This window comes from Mobula hypostoma, chromosome 21 (assembly GCF_963921235.1).
Source record: "Mobula hypostoma chromosome 21, sMobHyp1.1, whole genome shotgun sequence".
NCBI classification, from domain to species: Eukaryota; Metazoa; Chordata; class Chondrichthyes; order Myliobatiformes; family Myliobatidae; genus Mobula; species Mobula hypostoma.
In genome coordinates, this window is record NC_086117.1 from 56,850,530 (window position 1) to 56,869,605 (window position 19,076).

Genomic DNA, 19,076 nt, shown 5'->3' on the forward strand with positions numbered 1-19,076 from the left:
CTTCAGAAAGTGCCCTGGGACACGTGAGGGGGGAGGGCCATCTTCTCCAGCCCAGCTTCGGAGACAGTGCAGCACTCCCTCAGCCTTGCCCTGAGCGCTCACCCAGCAGTTTTTACGTGGGATTTGCGTCAGCCACAGTTCGAGCCGTTGCTCCACAGCCCAAGGGAGCGGGGTTCAGTCCTGCCTGTCTGAAGTTTACGTTCCCTCAGCATGGGTCTCTTCCAGAGCTCTGGTTCCCCCCAGTCTCAAAGATGTCCTGGTAAGGCAACCACAAGAAACCGTGGAGAGTTGTGGACACATCTGAGCACATCACAGGAACCAGTCTCCCCTCCATGGACTCTGTCTGCACCTCGCTGCCTCAGTAAAGCAGCTAGACCCTGACCCACCCTGGACATTCTCTCTCTACCCGGCAGAAGATACTAAAGCCTGAAAGCTCATACAACCAGGCTCAAGGACAGCTTCTACCCCACTGCTGATGGTCCCCTGGTATGATAAGATGGATTCTTGACCTCATAATCTACCTTGCACCCTATTGTCTGTCTGTACTGTGCTTTCTCTGTAACCGTAACACTTTATTCTGCAGTCTGTTACTGTTTTCAGGATTTGCTGGCTGCTCTCTCTGCAGAACCTACTCTTTCTTTGGCATGATGGATGCTGCAAAGAAACGAGCCATCAGGACCATCACAGAGAGCGAGCCTCGATAGGGTGCCTTGTGAGGGGCATAGACAGAGTAGACAGGGAGCTTCTGTTCCCAGGAAAGAAATGTCTAATACCAGAGGGCATGCATTGAAGGTGAGAGGGGGTAGGTTCAAGGGGGATGTGAGGGGTATGTTTTTTACTCAGAGAGTGGCGGATTCCTGGAATGTACTGCCTGGTCTGGTGGTGGAGGCAAATACATTAGAGGCTTTTAAGAGATGTTTGGATAGACACATGGATGTGAGGAAGATGGGAGAGATGGACATAGTGTAGGTGGGAGGGATTAGTGTTCAGGTGTTTCTGATTTGCTTTTTAGCCGGTTCAGCACAACATTGTGGGCCGAATGGCCTGTTCCTAGACTGTACTCTTCTATGTTCTATGTACCAAGCTGTGTGCAATTAGAAGCTGTCATTTACATTTTGATGATGTGTTCTGGAGCTTTGCCATCTCTGATGGAATTTGGTGAGATTTGGAGAGGAGTGCGAGGCCTGGAAGCCTGCAGACGGGGCACGAGCCCCTGATCAACTCCATTACTTCCCTCAGGTTGAAGTGTCAAGGAGGCAAGACCGTGATCGACTCCATTACTTCTCTCCGATTGAGGTGTTGAGGGTGTGAGCCCATTACTTCTCTCTGACTGAGGGGTTGAGCAAGGTTGAAATTGACAAGAATTACAGCAGAGGACAGGTGGTTGTCTAGCACCACCTGCCTGCCTTCCTCTTCCTGTCTCTAGCCACTGCCAGAGGCAAGTCTTGGGGTTCACGTTGCCAGGATTGATCAGCAAGGCTGTGGATTCATTTTGGGGGACGTTGAGGCTCATGTTGAATGTATTCCTGGGTTCTGGTTATTCCTTATTTGTTGTTTCTGAACAGTTTGATCGGGGCAATTGATGCGGACTGGGGTGCTTTGGTGAAGAATGGCCCTGTGGCTTCTGAACTGAACACGACCAGTTTGATGCTTGATATTCTATGTGTTGTCTGCTAGCTTTTTGCCGTTTGCTCAGTTTGTTCTTTTTCTCACGCTTTGGGTGTTTGATGTTTTCTTAAACAAGTTCCATGGTGTCTCTTTATTTCTTGGCTGCCTGTGGGAGGGGGAATCTGAGAGTTGTGTTCCGAAAGTGTCCTTGCATTAACCGGCAAATGTAAACTATCGCTTAGAATAGGGTAATTTAGGGTGGAAAACAGGTCAAAGAGGGAGTTGAAGACAAATCTGAGAGGTAATGAAGTCACAGGGTACAAAGGGAACTGTCAGTAGGGAATGGGGCAGCGAGGGTTGCTGGAAGCTGGTGTGGGCGATGGGCTGAATGGCCTCTGACTATGGTGTAATGTAGTTAGTTCAGGCTGCAACTGGTGCAATGCTTGACTCTGCAGGTGTGGAGTACTTTTATTTGCAGATACAGTGCCAAGTGGGCCCTGCTGGCCCTTTGACCCATGCCACCATCAGCCCCCGTTTTAATCCACAGTAGCACAGCGGTGGCTGCAGTGTCATCTGTAAGGAGCCTGCAACATCCTTCCCGTGTGCACGTGGGTTTCCTCTGGGTGCTCTGGTTTCCTCCCACATTACAAAGACGTACCAGTTGGAAGGATAATTGGCCACTGTAAATTGTCCTGTGATTAGGCGAGGGTTAAATTGGTGGGCTGCTAAGTGGTGCAGCTCATAGGGTCTGTTCTGTGCGATAACTTTAACTAAATAAATAAATCAACTCTAAACCTCTTCCCTGGCACTCCTTCTCTGCCAGCTGTCCCACACCCCTCCCCTGGCACCCCTTCTCTGCCAGCTGTCCCACGCCCCTCCCCTGGCACCCCTTCTCTGCCACCTGTCCCACACCCCTCCCCTGGCACCCCTTCTCTGCCAGCTGTCCCACACCCCTCCCCTGGCACCCCTTCTCTGCCAGCTGTCCCACACCCCTCCCCTGGCACCCCTTCTCTGCCACCTGTCCCACACCCCTCCCCTGGCACTCCTTCTCTGCCACCTGTCCCACACCCCTCCCCTGGCACTCCTTCTCTGCCAGCTGTCCCACACCCCTCCCCTGGCACTCCTTCTCTGCCAGCTGTCCCACATTCCTCCCCTGGCACCCCTTCTCTGCCAGCTGTCCCACACCCCTCCCCTGGCACTACTTCTCTGCCAGCTGTCCCACACCCCTCCCCTGGCACCCCTTCTCTGCCACCTGTCCCACACCCCTCCCCTGGCACCCCTTCTCTGCCAGCTGTCCCACACCCCTCCCCTGGCACCCCTTCTCTGCCAGCTGTCCCACACCCCTCCCCTGGCACTACTTCTCTGCCACCTGTCCCACACCCCTCCCCTGGCACTACTTCTCTGCCACCTGTCCCACATTCCTCCCCTGGCACCCCTTCTCTGCCACCTGTCCCACACCCCTCCCCTGGCACTACTTCTCTGCCACCTGTCCCACATCCCTCCCCTGGCACCCCTTCTCTGCCAGCTGTCCCACACCCCTCCCGCAGCGCCCCACCTTCACCATTCCCAACATCCTTTTCTCTTGTCATATTTACAAACTCGCTCTCCACTCCACGTTGACAAATACAGTCCCATGCAAAAGTCTTCGACACCCTGTCTATATATACATGTGCAGAGGACTGTCTGTGAAAGGGAAGTGCTAGGTTGAAATTGGAGTGGTTTAAAATAGCAGAACATCGTGAGCCAAAGGGCCTGCCTGAGCTGTGTTGTACTGTGCTATTTTCTGTAAATTTCCCATCTTGTGGCAGAGACTTCAGTCATGAGAGGGAGGTTAAATCTATCTTTTCCAGGAGACTCAAGCCTCCTGCAGATTCAGTGGTGAGCTGGGCCAAGGTCTGAAAGGAGGCCCTGGGGTGACTGTGTGTACCTTCGCGTGTTTGGAACGTGGCGCTGGGACGCGGTGTTCCCCGACGTGGTCAGCTGGTCCGGGTCTATTGACAGTTCACACACAGTGAGGTCACAGTGCTGGTCTCCGGCTCCCCGGCCCTCACGCAGTACCTCCGGCTCGAGAGCATAATACTCGACAGTTCGCTGGGCAACTGACCGTGCCAAGTGAAACAGCAGCGAGGTGCGGGAGACTCTCAGCTGACAGGGCAGACTGCTGGAACATATCAGTAAACACCACTCTGACTGCCCATGGGGTCAGCTTGGCTCTGGAAGCGAAAAGCATTGACCACGCTCAACAGGATGTTCCCCAGCACTTGAAAACAGCCATTAGATTGAAGTGTAGAATTGCTATTTTTCTTGTAGTTTAACTTTCCTAAGCAACACAAACACACAGAACGCTGGAGGAACTCAGCAGGTCTGGCAGCATCTATGGAAATGAGTAAACAGTCAACGTTTTGGGCCAAGACCCTTCTTCAGGACTTGGGGGTGGGAGATGCCAGAATAAACAGGTGGGGGGAGGGGAAGGGGGCTAGCTGGAAGGTGATAGGTGAAGCCAGGTAGGTGGGAAAGGTCAAGGGGCTGGAGAAGATTCTGATAGGAGAGGAGAGTGGACAATAAGAGAAAGGGAAGGAGGAGGGGACCCGGGGGAAAAGATAGGCAGGTGAGGAGAAGTAAAAGGTCAGAGTGGGGAGTAGAGGAAGGGGGAGGTGGATATTTTTCACCAGAAGGAGAAATCGATATTCATGCCATCAGGTTAGTGTGTACCCAGACAGAACATAAGGTGTCGCTCCCCCACCCTGAGGATGATACCCTGTCACAAGAGGAGGCCACGTGTCGACACATCAGAATGGGAATGGGAATTGAAATGTTTGCCTGTCGGAAAGTCCTGCTTGTGGTGGATGGAACAGACGTGCTCGATGAAGCGGTCCCCCAATTTATGACAGGTCTCACCAATATAGAGGAGGCCACATTGGGAGCACCAGACAGAATGGATGACCCCAGCAGATTCACAGGTGAAAACTGTAAGAAATTCGCCTGTGAGAACTGTTTGCGAGCTTGTTTGTTTTTTAATATAATCGCCTATATACAGTACTGTGCAAAATTCTTAGGCGCGCACACACACACACACACACACGCACACACACACACACACATATATGTATATGTGTGTGTATATATATATATATATATATGTATATATAAAACAAGAATGCCTAAGTCTTCTTGTCAACATGGAGCGGAGAGCAAGTCTGTAAATCTGACAGGAGTGAAGGATGTTGGGAATGGCGAGGGTGGAGCACTGTGAGATGAGTGTGGGCCGTGTGGCAGGGAATAATTGCCCGGGGCAGACACACCCAGCCCTGAGACACCAGGCAAGGTCATTTGACTTATGTGTGGGAGAGTTTGTAAAGGGGAAAAACCCATTGCACTAGGGCAGTTCCACTCTCTCAACTTCGGAAGTCCAGGCCCAGTGGTATGAGTAGTCGTCACAAACTGGGGTGTTCCTTGCTTCAGTAGATGACTATGACAGCCTCTATGCTTCGTCACTCCCTTCGCTGTCCACGGAGCGATGCAGAACCGCCCTCCCGGCCATTGGATCTCACTGTAGAGCTCACCCCCCAGTCTGCCAGAGCTGACTTCGCATGCCGGGACAGGCATGTCCCTAACTCACTGGGTATGAGGCCGCCGGCTACTCTCGCCCTGTCAAAGCGGTGTGCCGGGGTGTGGCCGCTGTCACATGCAGACAGCTACTTGGAGCCACAGGTGGGAGCTGAGTGTCCAGTGGGGTCCAAAGGTGAGTGAGCTGCCCCAGAATGGACATAACAAGCCCCTTCACCAGAGGAGCTACCCCTCCCTGGACATTCCATACACCCCAATTTTTTTATTATTGCGTTCTTTACGTTATTGTGTTTTTTTTTGGTGCTGCCTCAGTTCTGGAGTGACAATTTTGTTCTCCTTTACACTTGTGTACTGGAAATGATATTAAACAATTTTGAAATATTGAAATTCACTCTCAGTTGCCAATACTTTCAATTACCTAGGGTAGGTTTATTCCAGCTCTTTAACCCTGGAGGCTTGCAACTTAACCCCAACACTTTTGTTCTTTTCATTCTGATCACAGATCTGAGCCCAAATCATCTACTTGTGGCCCAAATTATTGAGATGCAGAAGACCAGCAAGGGTTCAGTGCCGACAACCTGCCTGACGCTTGCTGTGGTGAGGGATGTCTTGCCGCTGCTGGGTACGGTGACTGTGCGTGACGGCCTATCGCTCACTGCGCCGGAGGGAAGGTCTCTGCACTTGAGTAGTCTCTCGTCCCCTCGGCGCTGTCGGAGGGCGTTACCGATGTTCTGCCACTTATGGATTGGACCGTGGACTGTGGGTTCTTTCAGTCCGATGTTTTTATTTTCTGTGTTTACGCCCATTCTTTCTTGTTGCTGCTTGGTGTGATTTGTTAGGTTTCTTTGTGCAGGGGTAGGCAGTTTGGGGGTTGATGTTCCTGTTGCAGTTTGCAGGATTTTTTTTGCTCGGGGGTTTAATAATCGCGTTGCTGTTTTTTCGTGTTACCATTCTTTCTTGTTGCCGTTTGGCACGATTTGTTAGTTTTTTGTGCAGGGGGGTGTTTAGGTTTGATGTTCTTGTCACCGTTGCGCGACTTGTGTTTTTCTTGTGTTGGGGGGGCAGGGTTTGGATGTTTTTCTTTGAACTGACTTTCATGATGTTTCTTCGTTTCGTGGCTATCTGGAGAAGATGAGTCTCAGAGTTGTATACTGCATGCATACTTTGATAATAAATGAACCTTTGAACTCTTTGAATGTTAACACTGAGACCTGAGTGGAAAACTATCCAATGGCTTCAATATCTCTAATATGATAATTTGTTACTTCTACCAACACCTTTCAGAAGTTATGATGCACGTCAAGTTTTTTTCATCCAGCAAAAGTGGGACTTCCTAGTGGCCAAACATATTAATTCCCGTTCCCATTCCCGTTCCGTCATGTGGCCCATGGCCTCTTGTGCAATGATGAGGCCACCCTCAGTGTGGAAAAGCAAAACCTTATATTCCATCTGGGTAGCCTCCAAATGAATATCGATTTTTCATTCCAGTAAAAATATTTTCCCTGCCCCTGCTCCTCTTCTTCTATTCCTCACTCTGGCCACTTCTCACCCGCCTATCACTTCCCCCAGGCCCCCTCCTTCTTCCCTTTCTCCTATGGTCCTCTCCTATCAGATTCCTTCCTCTCCAGCCCTTGACCTTTCCCACCCACCTGGCTTCACCTATCACCTTTCCAGCTAGCCTCCTCCCCCACCTTTATATTCTTTCCCCCTTTCACCTGTTTCCCCCTTTCTTTCCAGTCCAAAAGAACAGCCTTGGCCAGAAACATCGACTGTTTATTCCTTTCTATTGATGTTGCCTAACCTGCTGAGTTCTTCCAGCATTTTGTGTGTTTTTTTAACAGTGGTTTATGACTTAACTCTGTTATTTGTTCCATTTGAGCTTTATTGAATAGTGGTGAAATCTCCTCACAAACTCAAACCCATCTCCACTCCTTCATCCTCCGAATTCTCCGCCCACTTCCAGTCTCAGTTAGACCTGCCCTTGGTTCCTTCAGGTTGTCATAGCTGAGGGTGGTAATGGGGATAAGCTCCCATTACCCATTAAATGCTCCAATGGCGTGTACCTCAAATAGCCTCTGACAACCAAGTCCAGCTTCTGGCCTTCATGTGCGGTTTAGCTACTAAACCCAGCGGAACCATTTCTACCGACAGGAAAATGGGCAAAGGTGGGTTACTAGTGCCTTAAAACCGGTCGCTTCGGGCAGATGGGGCTTGTCAGCCGTGGTTGGCAGCTCATCTAGGAGAAGGAAAACTCTGATCTCAAACCTCCGTTGCCCTGTGGCTATACCCACTCATGGGGAGGTTTTCTGGAGTAAACCCCCTGGGAAAAAATCAGAGCTGGAGTCCATAGGGCATTCCTACATTGAGTTCAACACTGACTGGCAACTTCTGTGATGCTGCTGGTGCCAAACTGTATGAGTGTCTGTTGATCTTTTGGGTTCATCAGCTGTGTGAAGAGGGGAAGCTTGCTCCACGGGCACCAGCTTGCTCTCCATATCGTACTACCCAGGCTGCATATGTAGACAGCTAGGACACTGCATCCATGATCGACTCAGACCAGCAAAGGCCTCACGCTGCCTTGATAAACAGATTATCAGATTAATTTGGTTGTGGTTTGAGTTTACAGTCAGATGCAAAGAGAAACTTACCTGCAGTGGCATCCCAGATAAGCAGCATTCATAAGAAAAACTTAAATATGCTGTCAATTCAAGAAAGTTTGCAGATGCCAGAAATCCAGAGCAACACACACAAAATGGTGAAGGAACTCAACAGGTCAGGCAGCATCTATGGAAATGAATAGATAGCCGATGTTCTTCAGGACTGGAAAGGAAGGGGGAAGATGCAAGAATTAAAAGTTGGGGGGCCGGGAAGAAGGCTAGCTGGAAGGAGAAAGATGAAGCCAGGTGGGTGGGAAAGTTAAAGGGCTGGAGAAGAAAGAATCTGAAAGGAGAGGTGAGTGGACCATAGGAAAAAGGGAAAGAGGAAGCAATTAAAAACCTATCTTCCTTCGCTTTAAATATACCCAATGACTTGGTCTCCACACCCATCCATGGCAATGAATTCCACAGATTCACCACCCTCTGGCTCAAGAAATTCCTCCTCACCTCTGTTCTAAATGGATGTTTCTCTGTTCTGATGCTGTGTCCTCTGGTCCTAGACTCCTCCACCATAGGAAATGTCCTCTCCACGATATTCAATGTTTGGTAGGTTTCAACGAGATTCCACCTCTCTCCCCTCCCCCCCATTGTTCTACACTCCAGCAAGCACAGGGGCAGAGCCATCAAACGCTCCTCATGTGTTAACCCCTTCATTCCCGGGATCATTCTCAGGAACCTCCTCACATATCCCCATTATGACTGCCACACACTATTGTCAAAAATTCATCAATGAGGACAGCACAGAGACATGATCATTAGCTCAGTGCTTTACAGTGACAGCAATTAATGCTCACCAGAACATCAAAACATACAGGAAAATTATCCATTTTACATCATTGACCCATACAATACAAGGATGTGCTGGGGGCAGCCCACAAGTATCATCAGGCACCAACATAGCATGCCCACAACTCACCAGCACTAATCTGTAAGTCTTTGGACAGCACAAGGAAATGGGAGCTCCCAGAGGAAACCCACAGAGAGACGTACAAACTCCTCACAAACTGGTGCTTCAAGAAACAGTAGAGCTTCTTGTCAGCAGGATTGAGTGCAAACATTAGGAGCTATACTTTACTTCTGTAGGACCCTGAACTGAACACTGATCTCGGCACTGTAAAGTGTTGTGTGAACCACTGACTACATTTTACTTAGCAAAGCACTCGCGAGAGTCCATAACTTTTTATCAAGTTATCCCTCCCGGCACTTATCCCTGCAAGTGACCTAAATGCTACACCTGCCCATTCACTTCCTCCCTCACCTCCATTCAGAGCCACACCTGTCCATTCACCTCCTCCCTCACCTCCATTCAGGGCCACACCTGCCCATTCACCTCCTCCCTCACCTCCATTCAGGGCCACACCTGCCCATTCACCTCCTCCCTCACCTCCATTCAGGGCCACACCTGTCCATTCACCTCCTCCCTCTCCTCCATTCAGGGCCACACCTGCCCATTCACCTCCTCCCTCACCTCCATTCAGGACCACACCTGCCCATTCACCTCCTCCCTCACCCCCATTCAGGGCCACATCTGTCCATTCACCTCCTCCCTCACCCCCATTCAGGGCCACACCTGTCCATTCACCTCCTCCCTCACCTCCATTCAGGGCCACACCTGCCCGTTCACCTCCTCCCTCACCTCCATTCAGGGCCACACCTGTCTGTTCACCTCCTCCCTCACCTCCATTCAGGACCACACCTGCCCATTCATCTCCTCCCTCAGCTCCATTCAGGGCCACACCTGCCCATTCACCTCCTCCCTCACCTCCATTCAGGGCCACACCTGCCCATTCACATCCTACCTCACCTCCATTCAGGGCCACACCTGCCCGTTCACCTCCTCCCTCACCTCCCTTCAGGGCCACATCTGTCCATTCACCTCCTCCCTCACCTCCATTCAGGGCCACACCTGCCCATTCACCTCCTCCCTCACCTCCATTCAGGGCCACACCTGCCCATTCACCTCCTCCCTCACCTCCATTCAGGGCCACACCTGTCCATTCACCTCCTCCCTCTCCTCCATTCAGGGCCACACCTGCCCATTCACCTCCTCCCTCACCTCCATTCAGGACCACACCTGCCCATTCACCTCCTCCCTCACCCCCATTCAGGGCCACATCTGTCCATTCACCTCCTCCCTCACCCCCATTCAGGGCCACACCTGTCCATTCACCTCCTCCCTCACCTCCATTCAGGGCCACACCTGCCCGTTCACCTCCTCCCTCACCTCCATTCAGGGCCACACCTGTCTGTTCACCTCCTCCCTCACCTCCATTCAGGACCACACCTGCCCATTCATCTCCTCCCTCAGCTCCATTCAGGGCCACACCTGCCCATTCACCTCCTCCCTCACCTCCATTCAGGGCCACACCTGCCCGTTCACCTCCTCCCTCACCTCCATTCAGGGCCACACCTGCCCGTTCACCTCCTCCCTCACCTCCCTTCAGGGCCACATCTGTCCATTCACCTCCTCCCTCAGCTCCATTCAGGGCCACATCTGTCCATTCACCTCCTCCCTCATCTCCATTCAAGTCCCCAAACAGTCCTTCCAGGTGAGGCAACACTTCACCTGCGGATCTGCTGGCATCGTCTATTGTGTCCAGTGTTCCTGATGTGGCTTCTTCGACCTAGGTGAGACCCGTCATGAAATGGGGGACCGCTTCATCGAACATCTTTGCTCCATCCACCGAAGGCGGAACTTCCCAGTGGCCAAACATTTTAATTCCCATTCCCATTCCTGTTCTGACATGTTGGTCCATGGCCTCCTCTTGTGCCATGATGAGACCACCCTCAGGGTGGAGGAGCAACACTTTATATTCCACTTGGATAACCTCCAACCTAATGGCATGAATATCGATTTCTCCTTCCAGTAAAAAAATTCTCTCCCCTTCTTGTCTTCTATTCCCCACTCTGGCCCTTACCTCTCCTCACCTGCCTATCACCTCCCCCTGGGTCCCTTTCTCCTATAGTCCACTCTCCTCTCCTATCAGATTCCACCCCTTGACCTTTCCCACCCCCTGGCTTCACCTAATACCTTCTACCATCCCCCCTCTCCCCCACGTTTTTATTCTGGCATCTTTCCCCTTCATTTCCAGTCCCGATGAAGGGTCTCTGCCCGAAATGTCAACTGCTTATTCATTTCTGTAGGTGCTGCCTGACTTGCTGAGTTCCTTCAACATTTTTGTGTGTGTTGCTCTGGATTTCCTGCATCTGCAGAATTGTTCATGTTTATGGATTTTTTGTTTAGATTGGTGGTTAACGGTTATTTAATCAGATGACTAAGTCAAGTGGGCTTTCTGCAGTAAAAAGGATTGAGAAGGCACGACAGCCGTGTTTGCACTGGGAGTGAAAAAGCTGTTACGTATGCCAGCCCCACATATTTAGATAGATGATTCATCTCTCACTGTAGCACTGCTAATTCAATAATCCCTGTTTCAACAGTGGTAAAGGTCTTAATATTCCTATCTATTTCTTGAATTCCCTTGTGTTCGGAAGATTAAGCAATGAATAAAAGGGGCATTTCAGCCAATCAGAGGTGTTGATCAGATTGTGTGAAGGAAGCAGCTTTCTGCAGAGGGAAGGGTCCAGATTATATAGTTTAAGGAAAGTACAGCATAGAAACAGGCCCTTCAGCCCATCTAGTACATGCTGAAATAGTAATCTGCCTACTCCCATCAGCCTGCACCAGGATCAGAGCCCTCCATACCCCTACCATCCATATACCTATCCAAACTTCTCTTAATCTTGAAAGCAAGTTCACATGCACCGCTTGCACTGGCAGCTCGTTCCACAATCTCAGTGAGGAAGTTTCCCCTCATGTTCCCCTTAAACTTTTCGCCTTTCACCCTTAACCCATGGCCTCTGGTTGTAGCCCCACCAAATCTCAGTGAATAAGCATGCTTGTACTTATCCTGTCCATAGCCTTCATAAATGTGTATACCTCTATCAAATCTCCTCTCAATCTTCTACATTCGAAGGAACAAAGTTCTAATCTATTCAATTTTTCCTTATATCTCAGGGTCTCCAGTCCTGGCAACATCATTGTAAATTTTCTCTGTACTCTTTCAACCTTATTTACATCTTTCCTGTAGGTAGGTGACCAAAACTGCGCACAGTACTCCAAATGAGGCCTCACCCATGTCTTATACAACTTCACAATAACATCCATCTCCTGTACTCAGTACCTTGACTTAAGAAGGTCAATGTGCCAAATATATTCTTTATGACCCTATCTACCTGTGATTCCACTTTCAATGAATTATGGACCTGTATTCCCAGATCCCTTTGTTCTACCACACTCCTCAGTGCCCCACAGTTCACCATGTAGTCAAAGGATGTATTCAAATTAAGAAAGATTGGGAAACACTTTCTCACACAAACTAGAATTCAAAGCTTCACATGGAATGGGCCCAGGCCGTTCAGCCCATCAAATCCATACTGAACATCAGACACCCAGTGACAAAAAGCATAGTACATAGAGACGAGAACACAGAACATCACGGTACTGGCCCTTCAGCCCACAATGGTGTACCGACCTTTTAACCTACCCTGAGATCATTCTAATACCTTGGGCCTACACAGCCCTGTGCATATCTGACAAAGCTGGGCCCCATAACAAAGAAAGGATGTGCTGGCATTGGAGAGGGTCCAGACAATGCTAACGAGAATGATCCCAGGAACAAAAGGGTTAATGTCTGAGGTGCAGTTGATGGCTCTGGGCCTGTACTCACTGGAATTCAGAAGAATGAGGTGGTAATCTTTATTTGTTTGCTGAGATACAGCACCAAACAGGCCCTTCGAGCCACACCGCCCAGCAATCTCCAACTGAACCCCGGACAATTTGTAATGACCAATTGACCTACTAACCAGTACGTCTTTGGAAATGTGGAAGGAAACTGGAAACCCACACTGACACAGGGATAATGTACAGGCAGCAGCAGGAGTTGAACTGTAAAGTGTTGTGCTAACCACTACACTACTGTGATGCCTTCCCATTGGAACCGACTGAAAATTGGAAAGCCCGGATTGAATGCACATGGATAAGCATCTTGCCAGTAGTGGGAGAGTCGAGGACCGGAGGGCACACCTTCAGAATAGCAGTTTTTCATTAAATGTCCTTAAAGTATCTGCCTCTACCGGAACTCCTGGCAGGGCATATCACACTCTCACCAGGTTCTTTTCAGAAAACGTACTTGTGATATCCCCTGTACGTGCAAACAGTGAGCTGTTGGCCTCTCCTCTCGCTGTGGCAGGAGCGAAATCTCTCTTTCTCCCTCATTACTGAGAGAGAGAGCCTGTCGGAGATGTCGAAGTGTTTTTGATGGACTCTGGGTCATGGTCTCACTGAAGGCTTTGCTATTGCTTGAGTGGCCGATAGTGGTGGTGGGGCTGATGCTTTTGCTGGGGTAAGGGGAGGAGGGGAGGGTTTTGCTGGGGTAAGTGGGGGGGGAGGGTTTTGCTGGGATAAGAGGGAGGAGGGGGGAGGGTTTTGCTGGGGTAAGTGGGAGGAGGAAAGGGTTTTGCTGGGGTAAGTGGGAGGAGGAGAGAGTTTTGGTGGGGTAAGTGGGAGGAGGGGGAGGGTTTTGCTGGGGTAAGGGGAGGAGGGGAGGGTTTTGCTGGGGTAATGGGGAGGAGGGGGGAGGGTTTTGCTGGGGTAAGTGGGAGGGGGAGAGGGTTTTGCTGGGGTAAGTGGGAGTGGGGGAGGGTTTTGCTGGAGTAAGTGGGAGGAGGGGGGAGGGTTTTGGTGGGGTAAGTGGGAGGAGGGGGGAGGGTTTTGCTGGGGTAAGGGGAGGAGGGGAGGGTTTTGCTGGGGTAATGGGAGGAGGGGAGGGTTTTGCTGGGGTAAGGGGAGGAGGGGGAGGGTTTTGCTGGGGTAAGTGGGAGGAGGGGGAGAGTTTTGCTGGGGTAAGGGGAGGAGGGGAGGGTTTTGCTGGATTAAGGGGAGGAGGGCGGGGTTTTGCTGGGGTAAGTGGGGGGGAGGGTTTCGCTGGGGTAAGGGGAGAAGGGGAGGGTTTTGCTGTGGTAAGGGGAGGAGGGGTGAGGGTTTTGCTGGGGTAAGTGGGAGGAAGAGGGAGGGTTTTGATAGGGTAAGTGGGAGGAGAGGGGAGGGTATTGCCGGGGTAAGTGGGAGGAGGGGGGAGGGTTTTGCTGGGGTAACTGGGAGGAGGGGAGGGTTTTGCCGGGGTAAGTGGGATGGGGGGAGGGTTTTGCTGGGGTAAGTGGGCGTGGGGGATGGTTTTGCTGGTGTAAGTGGGAGGAGGGGGGAGGGTTTTGCTGGGGTAAGTGGGAGGAGGGGGAGAGTTTTGCTGGGATAAGGGGAGGAGGGGAGTGTTTGCTGAGGTAAGTGGGAGGAGGGGAGAGGGTTTTGCTGGGGTATGTGGGAGGAGGGGAGGGTTTTGCCGGGGTAAGTGGGAGTGGGGGAGGGTTTTGCTGGGGTATGTGGGAGTGGGGGAGGGTTTTGCTGGGGTAAGTGGGAGGAGGGGGGAGGGTTTTGCTGGGGTAAGTTGGAGGGTTTTTCTGGGGTAAGATGAGGGGGTGAGGTTTCTGCTGGGGTAAGTGGGAGGAGGGGGAGGGTTTTGCTGGGGTAAGTGGGAGTGGAGGAGGGTTTATCTGGGGTAAGTGGGAGGAGGGGAGGGATTTGCTGGGGTAAGTGGGAGTAGGGGGAGGGTTTTGCTAGGGTAAGGGGAGGAGGGGAGGGTTTTGCTGGGGTAAGTGGGAGGAGGGGAGGTGTTTGCTTGGGTAACTGGGAGGTTGGGAGGTTTTTGCTGGGCTATGTGGGAGTGGAGGAGGGTTTTACTGAGTTAAGTGGGAGGGGTGAGGGTTTTGCTGGGGTAAGTGGGAGGAGGGGGGAGGGTTCTGCTGGTGTAAGTGGGAGGAGGGGGTGGGATTTTGCTGGGGTAAGTGGGAGGAGTGGGTGGGTTTTGATGGAGTAAGTGAGAAGAGAGGATGGGTTTTGCTGGGGTAAGTGGGAGGAGGGGGAGGGTTTTTGCTGGGGTAAGTGGGAGGACAGAGGAGTGTTTTGCTGGGGTAAGTGGGAGGGGGGAAGGTTTTGCTGGGGCAAGTGGGAGGAGGGAGTAGAGTTTTGCTGGGGTAAGTGGGAGGAGGGGAGGGATTTGCTGGGGTAAGTGGGAGTAGGGGGTGGGTTTTGCTAGGGTAAGGGGAGGAGGGGAGGGTTTTGCTGGGGTAAGTGGGAGGAGGGGGGATGGTTTTGCTGTGGTAAGTAGGAGGAGGGCGGAGCGTTTTGCTGGTGTAACTGGGTGGAGGGGGGAGGGTTCTGCTGGGGTAAGTCGGAGGAGGGGGTGGGTTTTTGCTGGGATAAGTAGGAGGAGGGGGTGGGTTTTGATGGAGTAAGTGAGTGGAGAGGATTGGTTTTGCTGGGGTAAGTGGGAGGGGGAGGAGGGTTTTTGCTGGGGTAAGTGGGAGGAGGGATTAGAGTTTTGCTTTGGTAAGTGGGAGGAGGGGGCACTGTTTTTGCTGGGGTAAGTGGGAGGAGGAGGGGAGGGTTTTGCTGGGGTAAGTGGGAGAGGCGGGAGTGTTTTGCTGGGGTAAGTGGGAGGAGGGGGAGGGTTTTGCTGGGGTAAGGGGAGGAGGGGAGGGTTTTGCTGGGGTAAGTGGGAGGAGGGGGGAGGGTTTTGCTGGGGTATGTGGGAGGAGGGGGGAGGGTTTTCCTGTGTTAAGGGGAGTAGGGGAGTGTTTTGCTGGGGTCAGTGGGAGTGGGGGAGGGTTTTGCTGGGGTAAGTGGGAGGAGGGGAGGGTTTTGCTGGGGTAAGTGGGAGGGTTTTGCTGGGTTAAGTGGGAGGTGGAGGAGGGTTTTTGCTGGGGTAAGTGGGAGGAGGGGGCAGTGTTTTTGCTGGGGTAAGTGGGAGGAGGGGGTATGGTTTTGCTGGGGTAAGTGGGAGGAGGGGGATGGTTTTGCTGGGGTAAGTGGGAGGAGGGGGGATGGTTTTGCTGGAGTAAGTGGGAGGAGTGGGTGGGTTTTGCTGGGGTAAGGGGAGGAGGGGAGGGTTTTGCTGGGGTAAGTGGGAGGAGGGGGGAGTGTTTTGCCTGGGTAAGTGGGAGGAGGAGTGTAGGGTTTTTCTGGGGTAAGTGGGAGTTCGGGAGGGTTTTGCTGGGGTAAGTGGGAGGAGGGGGGATGGTTTTGCTGGGGTAAGTGGGAGGAGGGGGGATGGTCTTGCTGGAGTAAGTGGGAGGAGTGGGAGGGTTTTGCTGGGGTAAGGGGAGGAGGGGAGGGTTTTGCTGGAGTAAGTGGGAGGAGGGGGGAGGGTTTTGCTGGGGTTAGTGGGAGGAGGAGTGTAGGGTTTTGCTGGGGTAAGTGGGAGGAGGGGGTATGGTTTTGCTGGGGTAAGTGGGAGGAGGGGGGATGGTTTTGCTGGGGTAAGTGGGAGGAGGGGGGAGGGTTTTGCTGGGGTATGTGGGAGGGGGGGAGGTTTTTGCTGGGGTAAGTGGGAGTGGGGGAGGGTTTTGCTGGGGTAAGGGGAGGAGGGGAGGGTTTTGCTGGGGTAAGTGGGAGGAGGGGGGCGGGTTTTGCTGGGGTAAGTGGGAGGAGGAGTGTAGGGTTTTGCTGGGGTAAGTGGGAGGAGGGGGGATGGTTTTGCTGGGGTAAGTTGGAGGAGGGGGGATGGTTTTGCTGGAGTAAGTGGGAGGAGTGGGAGGGTTTTGCTGGGGTAAGGGGAGGAGGGGAGGGTTTTGCTGGGGTAAGTGGGAGGAGGAGTGTAGGGTTTTTCTGGGGTAAGTGGGAGTGGGGGAGGGTTTTGCTGGGGTAAGTGGGAGGAGGGGGGATGGTTTTGCTGGGGTAAGTGGGAGGAGGGGGGATGGTTTTGCTGGAGTAAGTGGGAGGAGTGGGAGGGTTTTGCTGGGGTAAGGGGAGGAGGGGAGGGTTTTGCTGGGGTAAGTGGGAGGAGGGGGGATGGTCTTGCTGGAGTAAGTGGGAGGAGTGGGAGGGTTTTGCTGGGGTAAGGGGAGGAGGGGAGGGTTTTGCTGGGGCAAGTGGGAGGAGGGGGGAGGGTTTTGCTGGGGTAAGTGGGAGGAGGGGGGAGGGTTTTGCTGGGGTAAGTGGGAGGAGGGGAGGGTTTTGCTGGGGTAAGTGGGAGGGGGGAGGGTTTTGCTGGGGTAAGTGGGAGGAGGAGTGTAGGGTTTTGCTGGGGTAAGTGGGAGTAGTGGGGGGAGGGCTGTTGCTTTTCCTGCAGCTTGATCATGGGAGGTGGTAGGGGGCTTTGAGATTCTAACGTTTTCCAGTCACTTATTCTTTGCGGGTCTTCTGTTTTCATGTATGTTTGTGAAGAAACGGAAAGTCAGGCTGTGTACCCTATACATTCTCCGATATTAAATGGAACCATTGGACCATACATTCCTCACCTTAAAATTATGCCCCATTGTATTAGTCATTTACACCCTGGGAAAAAGTCTCTGGGTGACCACTCGATCTATTCTCTTACCATCTTAAACACTTCTATCAAGTGACCTCTCATCCTCCTCTCAAAAGAGAAAAGCCCTAGCTTACTCAACCTTTCCTCATAAGGTATGCTCTCCACTCCAGGTAAATATTTACACCAGTCCTATTTATTGCTACCCACGTTCCCATCTGCTCCCCACACATTCTACCCCTCACGCACATGATTTACAGTGGACAGTTGACACACCAACACTTCTACCTCATAAGTCATCACACCTCCCACCAATTTTTACAGGCGCACCAGAAACAGCATCCTATTCAGATGCATCATGGTTTGGTACAGCAACTGTTCTGCAGGAAAGTTCAAAGTCCAAAGTAAATCCATTATCAAAGGACACATATATCACCATGTACAACCCTGAGATACATTTTCTTGCAGACATAATAAATCCAACAACCATAATAGAATCAATGGAAAATTGCTCCAACTTGGGCTTTCAGCCAGTGTGCAGAAGGCAACAAACTGTGCTAATGCAAAAAGAAAAATATATATTAATAATGAATAAATAAGCAATAACTATCAAGAACATGAAATGAAGAGTCCTTGAAAGTAAGTCCATAGGTTGTGGGAACATTTCAGTGATGAGGCAAGTGAAGTTGAGTGAAGTTATCCCCTTTGGTTCAAGAGTCTGATGGTTGAGGGGTAATAATTGTTGCTGATCCTGGTGGTGAGAGTCCTGAGGCTCCTGTACCTTATTCCTGATGGCAGCAGTGAGAAGAGAGCATGTTCTGAGTAGCAACACACATCAAAGTTGCTGGTGAACGCAGCAGGCCAGGCAGCATCTCTAGGAAGAGGTACAGTCGACGTTTCGGGCCGAGACCCTTTGTCAGGACTAACTGAAGGAAGAGCTAGTAAGAGATTCTCGAGCTAGAAGCTAGAAGGGTCTCAGCCCAAAACATCGACTGTACCTCTTCCTGGGGATGCTGCCTAGCCTGCTGTGTTCACCAGCAACTTTGATGTGTGTTGCTTGAATTTCCAGCATCTGCAGAATTCCTCGAGTTTATGTTCTGAGTGGGAAGGGTCCCTCATAATGGATGTTGCTTTCCTCCGACAATGTTTCCTGTAGATGTGCTCAATGGTGCAGAGGGCTTTATCCATGATGGACTGGGCCGTACCCTCTACCTTTTGTAGGATTTTCCATTCAAGGGCATTGGTGTTTCCATACCATGCTGTGAAGCAGCCAGTCAATATACTCTCCACCACACGTGATCTATAGAAGTTTGTCAAAGTTTTGGATATCATGCAAAATTTTTGCAAATTCATACAGAAAAAAAGGTGCTTCCGTGCTTTCTTCATAATGCCACCTATGTGCTGGGCCCAGGACAGGTCCTCTGAAATGATAACACTGGAATTTAAAGTGGCTGACTCTCTCCACCTCTGATCCCCCAGTGAAGCCTCTCATGGGCCTCTGGTTTCCTTCTCCTGAAGTCAATAATCAGCTCCTTGGTCTTGCTGATGTGGAGTAAGAGGTTGTTATTTCAGCACCACTCAGCCAGATTTTCAATCTCCCTCCTGGATGCTGATTCATCACCACCTTTGATTCGTCCTACAACAGTCATGTCGTCAGCAAGCTTGAATATGGCATTGGAGCTGTGCTTAGCCACACAATCATCAGTGTAAACTGTAAACTGTAGGGAGTTGTAGACACCCCTCATACAGTAACCCTTTCATTCCCGGGATCATTCTCATAAACTGGAGCACCCAGAGGGAACACACACAGTTGACAGGAAGAATGTACAAGCTTCTTACAGACATCACCAGAAATGAACTCTGAAATCTGAGCTGTAATAATGTC